Genomic DNA, 19,555 nt, shown 5'->3' on the forward strand with positions numbered 1-19,555 from the left:
TAAGTATTTTAATTCTTTAAGGTGTGTAAAAAACAATACAAGTGAATAACAAACTAACAAAATTGCTAAAAATAATTTTGCCAGTATATACCGATATAAACTCCTTAAAATTGTAGAAAAATCTGGTAAACATAAAGTGTAAACCAGTTCTTATAATGTGCCATTCTGTGTCTTAAAATATTGATAGTGATGATGAAAATGAACGTTCTATCTGACCAATTGGACGTGGTTTTTAGTGGTTTGTTTTACGATGCTCTATCAACATCTCAGGTTATTTAGCGTCTGAATGAAATAAAGGTGATAATGCCGGTGAAATGAGTCCGGGATCCAGCACCGATAGTTATCCAGCCTTTGCTCATATTGGGTTGAGGGAAAACCTCGCAAAAAACGTCAACCAGGTAACTTGTCCCAACCGGGATTCGAACCCAGGCCACCTGGTTTTGCTGTCAGATGCGCTGTTACTCCACAGGACTTTGATGTGGTAAAGCCATACATACACAGTCAACTGAAATTATTAAAAAATATATATATATATATATTTTTAAGAGGGAGGAGAATAATGTCATAGTTGCAGCAGGATCAACGTGGTTCAGTGGTTCTGTAGTATATGAACTCGTAAGTACTTATTTCACTCATGTATACCACTTCACCAATGGCGTGTAAAATTGCACTAAATTTGAACCGGAGCCATCTATCACTATAATAATAATAATAATAATAATAATAATAATAATAATAATAATAATAATAATAATAATAATAATTAGGGGGCGGATGTTGATGACCTAAAAATCTCCTGAAAATGATCATTAAAATGCTCTTAAACGAATGGAAATTGACATAAAATTAAAAGAAAATTACATTTAAATATTATTCATCGTACTCGCATCACCACGTCTTAAAAATTAGTTACCTTGTTTCAATGACTGCCCTGCAAATCTCGGAGAGAGGAGGCAACTTCCTGGAATTTGGCTAAGTTAAGGGAAAAGAACATGCAACAAAATGAAGGTTTTGAAGGGAATACTATAGATTTTAATGAGGGTTTACAATGTATTCCAATCAGAGGTGGTCCATGTCAGTGCTTTCATTCTCCGTCTCCTTCTCCTTCCGCGCTTCACTTTTGCTACCATATCTTCAAGATGAGGGAGTGTGAATGACAAAACAAATTGTGGGCGCAGCGTGCATTCTTGCAATCTTTGTGTTAAAAATACTGTCTATTACAGTAGACATCCCTTCCGAACCATGTTGAGAACACAACGTCCTGTCCAGGACATGGTGAAAGTTTCCCCCTTACCAAACATATATTCTAAAGACATCCTGATACTGACAAAAGAACAGTAGCAGTCAAAGTCCTCACTTAAACTAAACTGCTGTCAAGCATTCTATATTACTTCCGTTGTGTGAAGTGAAGCCTTCAGTGGAATGAAGGATGGACTTTAGAGTCTGTTCCAAATTATAAAACTCAAACTTCACCGTTATTCACTTATTCAGTAAGTAATTACTACTGAGCTATTTGGTTAGAAAATGATTTAACACGTCTATCGGTAAAGAAGAAAGTAAAATGCATTGCAAATGATCTAGAAGTTCTTCAAAATATTAAAAATGACCAAAAAATGCCGAAAAAAATTTTAAAATGACCTATTAGTTCAAAAACGTCAAAAATGCAAAAAAATCAATATAAAAATTACTTTTTAACGTTGATATTAAAATAGAAAGGATTTCTATATTAATAGGCATCGTCCCAATGTGAAAATAATAAGATGACTTTTCATCAACATCCGCCCCCTAATAATAATAATAATAATAATAATAATAATAATAATAATAATAATAATAATAATAATAATATGCACTATTATTTTTATTAATTAACAGACAGCGGAAATCATTAAAAATGTATATAATTATTTTAAGGAGGGAGGACAGGATCAACGTGGTTCATTGGTTCTGTAGTATGTGAACTCGTAAGTAGGCCTACTTATTTCACCATGTATACCACTTCACCAATTACGTGTAAGAATGCATTAAATTTTGAAACGGAGCCATCTATCACTACAATATATAATAATAATAATAACAATAATAATATACATTATTAATTTTATTAATTATTTTGTTATTATTCTATTCGCAAAGAAAATAATTTTATTAAAGAACCATCCAAGGTTCTGTCTTTCCTTGAGAAAAAATACTAAAGTTCCTCGAAAATATATAATAAAAAAGACCTCCCTCTCTCTCTCTCTCTCTTGTGACGTTATCTATAAAATGCACAAACTTTCAGAATTCAAAACCAATATATTGATAGGAGGAAGAGTTATGTACAGACGCATGGAAGAATGAAAACCAATTTGCGCAATATTCCAGTAACTTCTAGGTTCTTCACCTGGCAAGTGATTATACGAAGAGTCATGCAGACTGGAATCTGGTGTCAATGACATTACTGCTTTAATTCAATGAAGGCGCATGAATTGCATATGCAGCTACTCGATTACGCCGTCAACGAAGAACAAACGTATCTCAGTGCGGTAAGTGACAGGAAGCCAAGTGGGAGCGGAAGGTTAGTTACGCTTTTAGTCCAGTTAATATCAAAACATTAGGCAGTGACTTACTCCACTCCGGTTAAGAGAAAAACATCTTCTGACGTCATTCACTCGTAAATTTCCAGCGCAATATATATACATCTGATGATATTTGCAGGGAACAGAGGAGAGAGAAGCTACAGACAGATCTTCGCTCGATACCGACTGCAGTAGTTTCTTCGGTGGTGACTACAGACCGTTATTTAAATCTACCTACAGCACACATGATCCATACCTACCGGTTGGATCGAGAGGAGATTACCAGTGCTTCTTCAGTGTCGCGGTGAAATACGTACACAGGTACGAGACTTCACTTCGTTGTAGTGATTCTGTGTTCTGCTACGATTCATGTAAATTCGCTACATTGTGATAATCAGGCTTAGGATCCGGGACACTTTAGCAACCAATGTACGCACAACTTGACTACAGAGTTCCTTGAATATAGCAGACCAGCGGTAACCAAATCTCGAGCTGCAGTGATTACATGCGACAGACAGCCTATGAAGCTAGGAGACGGAGGAAAGGTACTTGGCATGAAAACTACAACCAGTGGTGGATCCTGTACTAACATCTCGATCAATCCTGCGGATAAAAATCTCAAGCTTTGCTGTATCAGTAATGTCACTCCTGTCATCAAGAGCCAGTGAATAATATACGATTTTTCTTGCTTCCTCTTGAACATAATCAGAAATTTTCTAGTTCTTCTTTCGATACTTGGTGGAGAAATAGTTTTTCAAAATTAAAAACTTTTTATGGACAACTTATTTAAGCTATTTTAATCATTACTCTTTTGAGAAATTATGTTTTATTAAATAGCTTTAGAGCACACGATATTTTAAACCCCATTAGTTAGCTGACTTCCTTACATTTATTTATCTCATCTTTCTCTTCCTGGCTATGATTTAAGACATGTCAATTCCTGGCGTTTAACAGTTCGTTGCCACATACTATTAAATCAGTTTTTCTACAATATTATTATTATATGAATAACTAATAAATAGTTACCCTCATATAAAGATTAAGAAGATTAAAATAGAGATAAAACCTAATGATTTTATCCTTCTAGGGAGAAGATCTAAAAATATCAATATTCATGCACGTACAGAAGAATTATAGAAACACATACTTAGTGGTTAGTAATAATAATGATAATAATAATAATAATAATAATAATAATAATAATAATAATAATAATAATAATAATACACTATTCAGCGTTGCAATTATTGTTTCTATATACTCCTAATTGAACCGTTGAGCAAAGTGAACATATTACATTTTGTCCGAGAGAACAACAGAATAGTTCTCCTTCTCATTCTTTACGAAACCACCTCTTAAGGTTGACGCTCACTGGCACGAACCGACCGGAACGGAACGAACCGGAAATATTCTGCGAGAGACGTATGCATGTATTTCAAACGGCAAACGCTCACTTATCCGAACGGAAGCAACCGGCTGCCGGTCCTGACGGACAGGGTTCTCGCGACACGACCCTAGCGGAATTTCCGATGACGATCGTCAGCATTCGTATGTCTTCGCTGGTCTTCGGAGAAAAGTGTGTTGGCTGTTCTCAGTACTTTCCCACTCAACATGTGCTGGTGCGTTGTCCAGACAGATTATTCTTAAAATGGGCGATGAAAAGTTAATTTTAACAGTGCTAATAGCGCTTCTGTGCTGATTGGCCTTCGAAATGTGATGTTTCCCTTCATTATTTCAAGTGCTAATAACAGATGAAGTTTTAAACATTTTTCTTCGCTCAAACGAAAGTACTAAAAAAACCATTACTCGATCTTTACACAAATCTGGGAAAAGATATTTAAATTAATCAAAACACTGTTTTATAACGTTATGACTAGAGCCCGGATTATATGTAATTACATATTCCTTTCCTACATATGTAGCTATAAGGAAAGCTGAAAGTCCGCGAATCATATTAAAGGAATCATTATTCCGAAGTTTTAAATGTTTTTACATATTTTGGTGCATAATAAATATTTTGGCACATATTATATTTTTTTTTTACATATTTTGAAGGATATTGCATATTTTGAAAGAATATATACATTTTTTTCACCAATTTTCTCTCTACGTAATTCTTAAGTTATTTTTTAAAATTGTTTATAAAGCTTATCCCTTCGTCTCTAGTGCATAAATATAATTTAATAATTGAAAATAATAACGTATTCTGTCAAAAAATGGACATCTCTTTGCAATGCTAATAGTTTGTAGGCTATATCCTTGAGAAGTAACGGTGAAGTAGGTACAAATACCAATGCAAATGGTGGGTCATTGTACTGCTAACGTAGTGAAGGAAAGAATGAAAATTACCCTGTGGGTATGGCCGTTTCGCACAAACACCCCCAATCAGTTGCTCTAAAAGAAAATAATAGTTTCTTCTGTTTTTTTTAAGAAACTTATTTTGACATCAGGTAATCCAAGTTAAAAGACTGGGTTTCAAATGATGATTCCTTTACTAAAATGGTAAAATCGTGCAGTCCAAAGTGTGTGACAAACGCATTGGGTGCTCCATGAAGTTACGATTAGAACAGCATTTAAAAATTGGACTTCATGTGAGAAATAAAAAAACGTGCTCCGTCGAAAAGAAACAAGTTCTTCTTACACAAGTGGTGCTGAAACATTCGTCTTCTACAAGTGAATTTAATAAAAATTTGTGCATGGCAATGGTTGCTGCAAACGTACAGTATATAAACTTGGAGTTCCAAAGTTCCAAGCATTCCTACGCAAATACTGCAACTTCAATATTTCGCATGAATCAACACTCCGGAAAACATATTTAAACTCCTGCTACACTGACACAATGGAAACGATTAGAGATGGACTTGATGATTCCTACGTATGGGTTGCCGTTGACGAGACGATCAATGACGGCAGAAAATATGGAAAAATATTTAATTATTAATTGCGCCTCCAAACGATAATTAAATGAGGTTCAATCACATGTGCACCTGTAATTTTTTATCAGTGTGCAAAAATACATCTAATAAAGCTTAGATTTTAAATTACCAACTTTTTTTTATTTATTACATATTTATCTACATACTTCGTCATTTTTAGCTTCATATTTATGTAGTCTACATAGTCCTCATTTTCACATTACATAAAATCCGGGATCTAGTTATGGACCCATATTTTCTTTTCTTTTTTTCTTCCTCATCAGCTAAAGACTCAGTAAAATAAAATAATCTTCGGAACTACTATCCCACTCCATGCTTAAACCAGACTGCCTGTCGACTGTACCGGAATATTCCGAGCAGTGAGCGTCAGCGCTTCCGCGGAAGACGGACTGCTGTAGATTTCCGTTCCGGTCGGTTCGTGCCAGTGAGCGTCAACCTTTACTGCTTGTAGAGACAGAGTTTGCAGAGCGACATTCATTTCTTGCCTTCAGTACGTGAATGAAACACACAGCAATGTACAGGAAACTCCTCGTATCCGTTTGAATGTCTGTGATTACACGATGTAATCACGGCAACAGCTGTAGTCATCGCTGTAGTAGACAGACATACTTTGAATGTAAACAACGATGTCAATGTGCTTCGTTATATTCTACTGTTAATAGTACAATCTAGTGATGGTGGAAAATGAAGTAGGATACATAGGTCACAAGTTTTCATGTCTCTCGCCGACATTGAAGGCATTAGCGTTACAATGAACAACCTTGTACATACTGCAACTCGTTCGAAAAAACTGTTCACTATGAATTGAAAATGCACTGTGATGGCCTGAGTTTGTTTCGTAGGGAGAGACGGAAGAATACTGTACCTCTGATCACGAACCTGATTGTACACTGACGCACAGGTAAACAAAACTCAACGTGCCACCTCACTCCATGTGTACTCCATTGCACTGTAACTTCACTTCATTCTTAAGTTGTCTCGGATCCTAAGCCTGGTGATAAGTTGTATGCTTTCTTATATGACAAAAATAAATATTGGTGTTCAGCGAATGAGAATATTGGTCTAAGTGTTCTTACATTAGAAGTTGACATAAGATCACTACTTAACTAAGGCTTGTGAAGAATCCTGAAACATAAAATAAAGCATATAATTTGCTTAATATAGTAGGGCTCCGCTAATTGGAACAAATTGGGTTAAGAAAATTTTTGGATCATCCGAAATCATCGCTGAAATATAGGTAAAGTGGATTCCATTAATGTCGTCTCGTTCTTTAATCGTACAGACAACGAAACTGCGTCTTAAACCACCACACCACCGTGCACGTATGGCTGGACTTGCCTATATTGTACCGGGACATAATTTTATTTTTACTAACATTTCTAATATTAACCTGGCGTTACCTTTGGATTAAAGGTTGAGAACCGGAAAAACCGTTTGCTACCTCCTTCCACGACCGGAGTTTGATGATACTGGCGTACAACACAAACAGATCACTTTACTTTTAATATATAAATCGTCTTTAATAATAATAATAATAATAATAATAATAATAATAATAATAATTTTAGGCAACTACCAAATATACATAGGCCAAGTAGAAATGATCGGGATGAAATTTAAATACAAACTGCTGAGCCATTTATACCGGAACCCACACTTTCTGAAGTCGAAATTGCGATAGAAAATCTGAAAAAGTACAAGTCACCAGGTATTGATCAAATTCCAGCAGAATTAATTCAAGAGAGTGGAAGCGTATTATCTAGAGAAATTTATAAACTTGTACTTGCTATTTGGGAAAAGGAAATTGTACCAGAACAATGGATCGAGTCCATAATCGTACCTATTTTTAAGAAGGGGGACAAGACTAACTGTAGTAACTTTCGAGGAATATCACTTTTGTTGACGTCGTACAAAATTTTGTCGAATATCCTTTTCAGAAGATTAACTCCATATGTAGATGAAATTATTGGGGATCATCAGTGTAGTTTCAGGCGTAATAGATCGACTATTGATCAGATTTTTTTTATCCGACAGATATTGGAGAAAAAATGGGAGTATAAGGGTACAATGCATCAGTTATTCATAGATTTCAAAAAGGCGTATGACTCGGATAAGAGAGAAGTTTTATATAATATTCTTATTGAATTTGGTATTAACAAGAAACTAGTTCGATTAATTAAAATGTGTCTTAGTGAAACTTACAGCAGAGTCCGTATAGGCCAGTTTCTATCTGATGCTTTTCCAATTCACTGCGGGCTAAAACAGGGAGATGCACTATCACCTTTATTTTTTAACTTCGCTCTAGAATATGCCATTAGGAAAGTCCAGGATAACACAGAGGGTTTGGAATTGAACGGGTTACATCAGCTTCTTGTCTATGCGGATGACGTGAATATGTTAGGAGAAAATCCGCAAACGATTAGGGAAAACGCGGAAATTCTACTTGAAGCAAGTAAAGAGATAGGGTTGGAAGTAAATCCCGAAAAGACTAAGTATATGATTACGTCTCGTGATTAGAATATGGTACGAAATGGAACTATAAAAGTTGGAGATTTATCCTTCGAAGGGGTGAAAAAATCCAAATATCTTGGAGCAACAGTAACAAATCTAAATGACACTAGGGAGGAAATTAAACGCAGAATAAATATGGGAAATGCCTGTTATTATTCGGTTGAGAAGCTCTTGTCATCTAGTCTGCTGTAAAAAAATATGAAAGTTAGAATTTATAAAACAGTTATATTACCGGTTGTTCTGTATGGCTGTGAAACTTGGACTCTCACTTTGAGAGAGGAACAGAGATTGAGGGTTTTTGAGAATAAGGTTCTTAGGAAAATATTTGGGGCTAAGAGGGATGAAGTTACAGGAGAATGGAGAAAGTTACACAACGGAGAGCTGCACGCATTGTATCCTTCACCTGACATAATTAGGAACATTAAATCCAGACGTTTGAGATGGGCAGGGCATGTAGCACGTATGGGCGAATCCAAAAATGCATATAGAGTGTTAGTTGGGAGGCCAGAGGGGAAAAGACCTTTGGGGAGGCCGAGACGTAGATGGGAAGATAATATTAAAATGGATTTGAGGGAGGTGGGATATGATGATAGAGACTGGATTCATCTTGCTCAGGATAGGATCCAATGGCGGGCTTATGTGAGGGCGGCAATGAAGCTCCGGATTCCTTAAAAGCCAGTAAGTAAGTAAGTAAGTAAGTAAGTAAGTAAGTAAGTAAGTAAGTAAATAAAAATAATAGGAAAGTATTTATTTTATTTTAGTAGGTTATTTTACGACGCTGTATCAACATCTACTTGAAACACCGACTACATTCTCACCGGCGTTTCATTTTTATTTATATTTATTGTGTTATTTTACGACTTGTTTGTTCTGCAGTCGACCTTCTATTAATGGATCAAAACTTGAGCTTGGACACTGTTGAAAATGGATTCTAGTGATAAAGATTGATACTATGATGACCTTTACTACAATTTAAATGATTAATTAATTAATTTATTTATTTGATATCATTTTACTGGTACTGCCAGAGATTAAAGCCGCTCAAGCTATATAAAAATACCAGTATAATAATAATAATAATAATAATAATAATAATAATAATAATAATAATAATAATAATAATAATTATTATTATTATTATAACAATAATAATACTTACTTACTGGCTTTTAAGGAACCCGGAGGTTCATTGCCGCCCTCACATAAGCCCGCCATTGGACCCTATCCTGAGCAAAATTAATCCATTCTCTATCATCATATCCCACCTCCCTCAAATCAATTTTAATATTATCTTCCCATCTACGTCACGGCCTCCCCAAAGATCTTTTTCCCTCCGGCCTCCCAACTAACACTCTATATGCATTTCTGGATTCGCCAATACGTGCTACATGCCCTACCCATCTCAAACGTCTGGATTTAATGTTCCTAATTATGTCAGGTGAAGAATACAATGCGTGCAGTTCTGTGTTGTGTAACTTTCTCAATTCTCCTGTAACTTCATCCCTCTTAGCCCCAGATATTTTCCTAAGAATCTTATTCTCAAACACCCGTAGTCTCTGTTCCTCTCTCAAAGTGAGAGTCCAAGTTTCACAACCATACAGAAAAACCGGTAATATAACTGTTTTATAAATTCTAACTTTCAGATTTTTCGACAGCAGACTGGATGATAAAAGTTTCTCAACCGAATAATAACAGGCATTTCCCATATTTATTCTGTGTTTAATTTCCTCCCGAGTATCATTTACATTTGTTACTGTTGCTCCCAGATATTTGAACTTCTCCACCTCTTCAAAAGATAAATTTCCAATTTTTATATTTTCATTTCGTACAATATTCTGGTCACGAGACATAATCATATTTGTCTTTTCGGGATTTACTTCATAAACCTATCTCTTTACTCGCTTCCAGTAAAATTCCCGTGTTTTCCCTAATCGTTTGTGTATTTTCTCCTAACATATTCACGTCATCCGCATAGACAAGAAGCTGATGTAACCCGTTCAATTCCAAACCCTCTGTGTTATCCTGGACTTTCCTAATGGCATACTCTAGAGCGAAGTTAAAAAGTAAAGGTGATAGTGCATCTCCTTGCTTTAGCCCAGAGTGAATTGGAACACATCTGACAGAAACTGACCTATACGAACTCTGCTGTAAGTTTCACTGAGACACATTTTAACTAGTTTTTTGTTAATACCAAATTCAATAAGAATATCATATAAAACTTCTCTCTTAACCGAGTCATATGCCTTTTTGAAATCTATGAATAACTGATGCACTGTACCCTTATACTTCCATTTTTTCTCCATTATCTGTCGAATACAAAATATCTGGTCAATAGTTGATCTATTGCGCCTAAAACCACATTGATGATCCCCAATAATTTCATCTACACATGGAGTTAATCTTCTCAAAAGAATATTGGACAAAATTTTGTACGACGTCAAAAAAAGTGATATTCCTCGAAAGTTACTACAGTTAGTCTTGTCCCCCTTCTTAAAGATAGGTACAATAATGGATTCCTTCCACTGTTCTGGTACAATTTCCTTTTCCCAAATAGCAAGTACAAGCTTGTAAATTTCGTTAGATAATGCGCTTCCACCCTCTTGTATTAATTCTGCTGGAATTTGATCGATACCTGGAGACTGATAATTTTTCAGATTCTCTATCGCAATTTTGACTTCAGAAAGTGTGGGTTCGGGTATAAATGGCTCAGCAGGTTTTTATTTCAATTTCGTCCCGATCAATTCTATTTGGCCTATGTATATTTAGTAGTTGTCCAAAATAGTTTTTCCATCTGTTCATAATAATAATAATAATAATAATAATAATAATAATAATAATAATAATAATAATAATAATAATAATAATAATAATAATAGTAACAATAATCCATGGAAGGTTAAACAGCTTGTCTTGGATGAAAAATAGTTTTTGTAGTTAGTTACTTTCAATTTTCATCGATATAAAAGGAAACAAGCATAGAAAATGTTTCTTTCATGATGCCGTACCATCCGATAAAAAAGGTCACTCTTTACGTCACCATTATTTCAGTCTTGGACGTCATGATCGAACAGAATGAAATAAAGGAATGAATAGAGAAAACGTTTTGAGTTGGTCGTTTTCAATTGCTGATGTAAGAAGCAGAAACAAAACGTTCACGAAGTGTCGAAGGTCAGTCAAGTCATCAAATAGAAGAGTGAAAGGAAAAATGTAGCTACGTCGTTCAAATGGGTATATCCACGTCGCTGATAAATCACTGAAAATATTAAGGAACAAATATGTAAGACCACGATAGTATGGAAATAAAAATGTTAACACAGTTCGCGATTAGATCAAGTATTCCTGAACCTATTGAAAATGAGCCGACCTTCATATGTCAGATATTCCGTGCGACACCCCTGTCCCAAAAAGTTTAAATGAATTGCCCAAATTTTATTTCGTGGTATATTTTAAAATAAAATAGTAAATATACAACCTCGTAGTATTTTAAAAGTATTTAAGAATACAAAATTTGAATGACATTATAGAACTGAATAAGGAGGTGAAGAAGTAGGCATAATATTTTTGTTATACATGACCTTATGTCTACAGCTTGTTCATATTCCAATGGGAAAACATCTCGTCCTATAATTCATCATTTGAGTTTCACTTTTAACTAATAATTAAAAATGAGCCATCTTCGTACATGAAACCTATTCTACAAGAACAAACACATTGGACGTCATATGTGACTCTTTATACAGGGACATCATTTTATTTTTACTAACATTTCTAATATTAATTATATTTGGATTAACAGTTGAGAACCGGAAACACCGTTTGCTATCTCCTTCCACGACTGCAGTTCGATGATACCAGAGTACAATACAAATAAATCACTTTACTAGGTATAGGAGGGAAGAAAATTAGTTAATCCATTTACGTAAACTAGGAAATATAGCGATTTTCAGTTTCATAATTTTCATTAGGTTTCTGTTTAATCAAAACGCAGTAGGCTACTGTATTAACAATAAGTGAACTGAACTGAGCTATCCATGCGGACGTATTCATTATGCAGTGTATATTATATTGACTACAGCACATTAGCGTACAATATAGAGAATGAAGTTAAATTGAAAAATAATCATAATATGGATATTTAAACACATTTTTGAAAATGGTGGCCGTTCATTTCGACACAGGCTTCAGTTCTTTTGTGCACATTATAGCACTATAGACTATTTTACCTGATTTCAATTACCAATTTCGTCCTTGGTACTAGTAACTCATGTTGAAATAATTCTGTACCTACTCTATAAAAACAGTACCTTACGTACTGTAAATTCAATCTTCACTTCTACCAGATCCAAAATGATAAAATTACTCAGACATACTATCTACTCTCCGCACAAGTGGCTTTGTTGCAGGGTCGTAGAAAGGGGGAAAATGACGTGACAGTTAATTACTTAACTAGGTTCTTTTATTTAAGTTATTTTAATCAATTGTATAATATAATACTGTATAATATTACGTAGACGTCCAATTCCTATCAGAAATTAATGTTTTCAGGAAAGAGCTAAGACAGCTCAGTCACTAGTCTTTACAGAGGGGCGAGCGGAAGCGGGTGGGGGAAACCGGGATGCGGCGTAGGCAAACGGACAACAGTACCTGTGCGAAAATATGATTCTATATTGAAAGCTCTTTCGTCACTGGAAAACGCGAACGTATTTCTGGAACGTTCTATACTCACTAACTCAGTACTGTTTACTATAACCTTAAGGCAACTTTGACTGCATTGGAAGTTTACTAATAGATGGGGTGGGTGTGAAGTACATTCAAAAACTCAGGTACAATAAAAATTAAAGTAAAAATAAAATGATGTCCCTATAAAAATAACACTAAATACATATATTAATGTCTTTCGCAATGGTAACACTATTCGTCTGGGCTTCACACTTTTATAATAATTTTATAAACTACTTAACTAAATTGTCCCGCTCTGGTACAAGTCCTCATGGGGAAAGAAATTTTCTCATGAAATTTCGGCCAGTGTATGGTACCGGTGCCCATCCAGCATCGTGATGCACTTGGAGAGCTATGATAGGTAGCGAAAATTCGGTTTAGCAAATAAGCTATAACGGCCGGGAGGATCATCGTGCTAGCCACACGTTACTTCAATTCTTGTTGGATGATCGTCCACCTCTGCTTCGGCATGAGAGTGGGGCCAAAAGCCAGCTGGTCGGTCTTGGCCCTTCATGGGCTGCAGCATCACGGATTTACTTTTTTATTTAACTGAATTATTTTCTTCTTAATGGGTGACCTTGTTTCTCAGTACATAATACATCGAATCTGGCTTTTCCGCTTCTTCAACCGGATTTTAGATACGTGATGTATCGTGCAAATTATGAAATGATGCCGATAATTAGCGGTGGTGCCAATACAAGTTCAAGGAAAAGCTCCAGGCGAGAATGAAATTCCCCTGAATTCTTAAGCTATTAATGTAAAGAAATATATTTTATTTGCATTATGAGAAGTTAAATAACCGCTAAACTCCTCATGTGAACTATTTTTCTCTGTTAAATAATGGAAAATATACTAATTTGGCAGCATTGGGATTGACAGGTATCTCGTACTAGTGCACAGCCTCAACGGTGTATTCTACGTTGAAAATTCAAGCACATTAGTTCGAAAACTACCTATTTCCAAAACTTTTCCCATCTTTCCAATTGTCGCTAGTTGCACTAATAACGGGGTATGTCTATGTTGCCGAACGTCTGGATCACCCTGTATATCTAGATTTTATTACCGCCAGAACTGAAAATCTTGCCTCTCAAAGGTAGGATATAGCAAAAGAGAGAAATACTTTACGGATTTCTTACCCAATTCCGGATACTTCTTTGCGACAGTGTTTCAAAATTGTGGCAGATTCCGAAAGAGAATGTAATCGTCATTGTGGAGTCTGAAGAAGTGTCTAACAACTGAAGAGCTTGGACGAAGAAGGCCCTATCTCACGTTTTTAAACAATTGAGAAAAAAATTCTTCTTCCACCAAAAAGGACAGCCGTAAGTTTTGTTCCTCTCTTAAATAACAAAACTCATGAACGTACACACTAGATCAGTGGTTGCCAAACGCCACAAAATTGTGACGTAATAGAAATACAACCTGCACATCACTATCGCAGAGAGAGGAGTGGAGTGAGTATCTCCTCGAGCAATGCAATGCAGTAAAGGATATTGCAGAGACGAATTGTGACTAAAAACAGAATTAATATAATATTCTTCTACTTATTAGCTACATACAGATTATCCGTGTTAGCTTGTATTTTACACGTAAAAAATCCACCGATTATTCGTCTTGCGCTAACAGCACACCAAACTCCAACTTTCTTATCATGAAGAGGGATTTCTTGTAGCGACACGATGTGGATTTTCAGAACACCAGTAGCGAGTGTTTTGATTGTTTACACAACCAGTCAGATGGAACCATGCTTCGTCTGAAAAGAACACATGCTGTGGGTCGATTAAACCTTCACCATTGATGAAAAAACCACACACTTTGTGTACACTTCATTGTTCTTGAATTGAGCATTTTAATTATTGATAGGTTAAATATCGTATATACCAGCAGAACAAATGAAATCAGAAACATTACAGTGGCCGAACTTAATCGTGTCAATCAGAATGTGTTTTCCTGATACAACTCCTGTTTAGTCGAGGGAGGACGACATTCCAGCATCTTCTATAAGGTAAGATTTTATACACGATTTAAATAGCGGGGTTAACGTACGAGTGCGACCGGCTGCGACCTGGCCAGGCGTCCAGATGCAAAACACCGCGTCAGACCCTGTGTAAAGATGCTAATGACTTTAAACTAGCTATCGTCCTCAATCGAAAATACTTTAATACTGACAGTTACGCAATGTTTTACTAATCTGCTAGCCTTCCGGTAACGCGTATTCTTAATTTGTCGTTGCAGACCTACTTCAATAAAACAAGTACTGTTTCCTTATACTGTGCCGTTTACTAAAATATAGCAACGACGCTTTATTAACATCTCAGGTTATTTAGCGTCGTCCACACCTGTGGAGTAACGGTCAGCGCATCTGGCCGTGAAACCAGGTGGCCCGAATCCCGATCGGGGCAAGTTATCTGGTTGAGATTTTTTCCGGGGTTTTCCCTCAACCAATACGAGAAATGCTGGGTAACTTTCGGTATTAAAAAAAATGTTATGTTGTATTTAACGACTCTCGTAACTGCAGAGGTTATATCAGCGTCGCCGGATGTGCCGGAATTTTGTCCCGCAGGAGTTCTTTTACATGCCAGTAAATCTACTGACATGAGTCTGTCGCATTTAAGCACACTTAAATGCCATCGACCTGCCCCGGGATCGAACCCGCAACCTTGGGCATAGAAGGCCAGCGCTATACCAACTCGTCAACCAGGTCGACCTTTCGGTGTTGGACCCTGGACTCATTTCACCGGCATTATCACCTTCCTATCATTCAGACGCTAAATAACCTAGATGTTGATATAGCGCCGTAAAATAACCCAATAAAATAAATAAATAAAAAATATTTAGCGTCTGAATGAGATGAAGGTAATAATACGGGTGAAACGAGTCCGAGGTCCAGCACCGATAGTTACCCAGCATTTGCTCATATTGGGTTGAGGGAAAACCCCGGAAAACAACCTCAACCCGGTAACTTGCCCCAACCGGGAATCAAACCCGGGCCAGACGCGCTAACCGTTACTCCACAGGTGTGGACACTTCAATGTTGATAGGTGGATGATAGTTAAGTGATTGAAGGTCAATGCTGTCTTTCAACATTGTAACACACTGCAAAAAAATAAATGTTTAAAAAGTGTTAAGGCCTCGTTAACCAGCAGGAATACAATTAGCTTCATTTAATTACCTTTAGAGTAAACTCTGAGTTAGAAGGTAAATACTCATTCTGATTCTACAGCTCTTGATCGCCTTCATGAGGTCTTGTGCTTTTGGGACGGTATTTTTTGAACACACTGTATATGTGTGTGTGTGTGTGTGTGTGTGAATGAAGATGTATCTGTAAGCGTTTTCGGTTCTATTACAGAAATATAATACAAATATTTCAGAAATTTCAAGAATATAGGTAGTATAAGTCACTTTGGTTTTCAAAGCGCAATTACAGTAGTTTCCTACCATTCGCTAGCGGATGTACAGAGGAATATATATCAAAACATGACATTACATGAGAAAATAATTGGAGGGAAAGTAATTTGAAAAAAAAAATTGAATAAGAGAATGTTGAAATTTTTATATAATATTCTTATTGAATTTGATATTCCCAAGAAGCTGAGAAATGTGTCTCAGTGAAACATACAGCAGAGTCCGAATAGGCCAGTTTCTGTCTGACAATTTTCCAATTTAAAGCAAAGAAATGCATTACCACCTTTCCTTTTTAACTTTGCTCTAGAATATGCGATAAGAAAAGTCCAGGAAAACAGGGTTTGGAATTGAACGGGTTATATCAACTGCTTGTTTATGCAGATGACGTGAATATATTAGGAGAAAATTCACAAAATATTATGGAAAACACAAGAATTTTACTTGAAGTAATGAGATAAGTTTGGAAGTAAATCTCAAAAAGAAAAGGTACAGCTTATTATTATGTCTTGACCATAATATAGTACGACATGGAAATATAAAAATTGGAAATTTATCCTTTGAAGAGGTGGAAAAATTCAAATAATTTGAAGTGAGAGTAACAAATATAAATTACACTCGAGACAAAATTCAACTCAGAATTAATATGGGAAATGCCTGCTATTATTCGTCTGAGAAGCTTTTGTTATCTACTCTGTTTAAAAAAAAACAGGAAACTAGAATTTATAAAACAGTCTTATTACCGGTTGTTCTGTATGGTTCTGAAACTTAGATTCTCACTTTGAGAGAGGAACTAAGGTTAAGGTTGTTCGAGAATAAAGAGCTTAGGAAAATATTTAGACTAAGAGGGATGAAGTTACAGGGGAATGCGCAAGTTATACATCACAGAACTTCACGCACTGTATTCTTCACCTCACATATACCTAATTAGGAACATTAAATCCAAACGTTTGAAATGGGCAAGCCATGCAGCACGTATGCATGAATCTAGAAATGCATATAGAGTGTTAGTTGGGATATCTGAGGGAAAAAGACCTTTGCGGAGCCCGAGACGTAAGTGGGAGGATAATAAATTTTATTTGAGAAAGGTGGGATATTATGGTAGGGACTGGATTATGTTGCTCAGGATAGGGACCCATGGCGGGCTTATGTGAGGGCGGCAATGAACCTCCAGGTTCTCTAAAAGCCATTTGGAAGTAAGTAAATAAGTAACTTCTTCGTACGGAAGACAGCGAAAAAAGTCGATCTACTACTTTCCCAGAAAAGTAGAGAGAGTTGCACAAAATTGAGAATTACCACGTTATATCCAACACATAAAAGAAATGTGATAATAAAAGCATTAATGCAGTCTGTTATAACAGAGAAGGAGCTACAGTAATGGCCGGAAACAGTAATTTCCATGACGACACAGATATATATTTTAAGTGAAATAATCGACAAAATGTCTATGAAGTTTTGGAACAATTTCTGTTGTTCATTCACAGGGGAAATAACTTACATTAAGTGCAATATAAAAGACCTCATTTTGAAATGAAAGAGATCTTGATATGTATAAAAAAAGCCACTCAAATTTTCGTATGTGCACTTTAATCCATGGAGGTACTTATAAGCTGTGTGCAACCTTACTTGTTTTGAATTGAAAGTATAAAATAAAATCGCTATTAATAAAGTGTAGTGCCCAATGTTCGTCCCCTTGCCTAAATTCGTCCCCCTCGGTTTTCTCCCCTATAACGTGTCGCACCCTGGTGGTGGTGAGTAGAAACTATCCCTCTTTATACAGTAGCAAGCCTGCATTTGTTCAGTTGGAGCGAGTATTATTGTCTGCTTCGCTGTTATTTAAGTTTTTAATATCTGTGGAGTTTTTCTCCAATATCCGTCGAATATAACAAATCTGATCAATAATTGATCTATTACGCCTAAACCTACATTGATGACCCCCAATAATGTCATCTGCATCAGGAGTTAATCTTCTCAAGAGACTTGGACAAGATTTTGTATGACGTCAATAAAAATAATATTCCTCGAAAGTTACTACAGTTAGTCTTTTCCGCCTTCTTAAAAATAGGTACAGTATAGTAATGGACTCTCTCCATTCGACCGGTACAATTTCCTTTTCTCGAATAACATGTATAAGTTTAATATCACTAGATAATGCGTTTCCACCCTCATATATAATTCTGATGAAATTTGATCGATACCTTGAAACTTGTACTTTTTCAGATTTTCTATCGCAATTTCGACTTCAAAAAGTGTGGGTTCGGATATAAATGGCTCAGCAGTTTCTATTTGAATATCATCCCGATCATCTCTTTTTCGGTTATGCACATTTAGTGGTTGCCCAAAGTAGTTTTTCCATCTGTTCAGGATCGAATGAGTGTCTGCAAGTAAGTCACCATTCTCATTCTTGATCACATTTACCCTTGCTTGATATACGTCTTTAAATTCCTTTATGCCTCTATATAAATTCTAATGTTTTTATTCGTTTCTACTTAATTCAGCTTTTCCTTCAAAATCTCTCTTTTTGTCCCTAAGTGTAGCTTAGTACTTGCTTCCCGTCTTTCATTGAAATAATTATCTCTATTAGCCTGGACTGGATCCTGTAAGAATTTCAATTTTGTCTGTTTCCTTCTTTCAACTACCATACAACAATCCTCTTCAAACCACGGTGCCTGCGTTTTGTTAGTTTCATAATAGCTTACGCTCTGTTCAGCTGGGTTTTTGATATTATCTCTGATACTTTCTCACACGCTATTAATATCTAATTTTTCTCTACTTCGTCGGAACTTCCTAAAGCGACAAACGTATTTGAACTGTAGACTTGATAATGTTGTTTAGTTTGCTCAAGTTTTAATTTTGGAATATTGAATATCCTGATATTTATTAGTTGCTCTACTCGCTTGGCTACTGATAATCTTTCTCTTAATGCTCCAATTACCAAATTATGGTCAGAATCACAGTCTGCCCCTCTGAAGGATCGAATGTCTATTATACTAATATGTCTTCGTTTATCTATCAAGATGTGATCTATTTGTTTTTATGTCAACCCATCTGGAGAAGTATGTATTTATGTACTGTATATCCTTATGCGGGAATGTTATACTTCAGAATTAAATTTTTTAATATGGCAAAGTTGACTAACCTAACTCCATTATCATTACTAGTTATGTGTAGATTCTTGTTTCCAATATTTGGTTTAAAAATATCCTCCTGTCCTATTTTAGCATTGAAATCCTCCAATAAAATTTTCATATGATATCTAATAACTAATCAAAAGTGTGTTCCAATTCCTCATAGAAGCTATTTTTTATATGGTCGTCTTTCTCTTCTTTGGTTGATAGCAATACATACTGTGATTAAATGTCCTTTTCCCGCCAAGGTGCAGCCTACAGAATCGATTCTGGACTGGGATTAATTTGTTGACGATAATAATCT

The 19,555-nt window shown here is 35.8% G+C and overlaps 1 protein-coding gene across 3 annotated transcripts in view; it reads left to right on the forward strand.

The window, feature by feature from the left end:
* Positions 1-2,520: 2,520 nt before the first annotated feature.
* The window catches only part of LOC138710592 (very long chain fatty acid elongase 7-like), an 86,231-nt gene continuing 69,196 nt past the window's right edge, over positions 2,521-19,555 (forward strand). For all 3 annotated transcript variants that reach the window (XM_069841587.1, XM_069841586.1, XM_069841588.1), the window contains exons 1-2: positions 2,521-2,557; positions 2,698-2,879. The gene's annotated coding sequence lies outside the window, so the exon portion shown is untranslated. The remainder of the gene's footprint in view (positions 2,558-2,697; positions 2,880-19,555) is intronic.

The sequence above is a fragment of the Periplaneta americana genome, chromosome 12 (genome assembly GCF_040183065.1).
Source record: "Periplaneta americana isolate PAMFEO1 chromosome 12, P.americana_PAMFEO1_priV1, whole genome shotgun sequence".
NCBI classification, from domain to species: Eukaryota; Metazoa; Arthropoda; class Insecta; order Blattodea; family Blattidae; genus Periplaneta; species Periplaneta americana.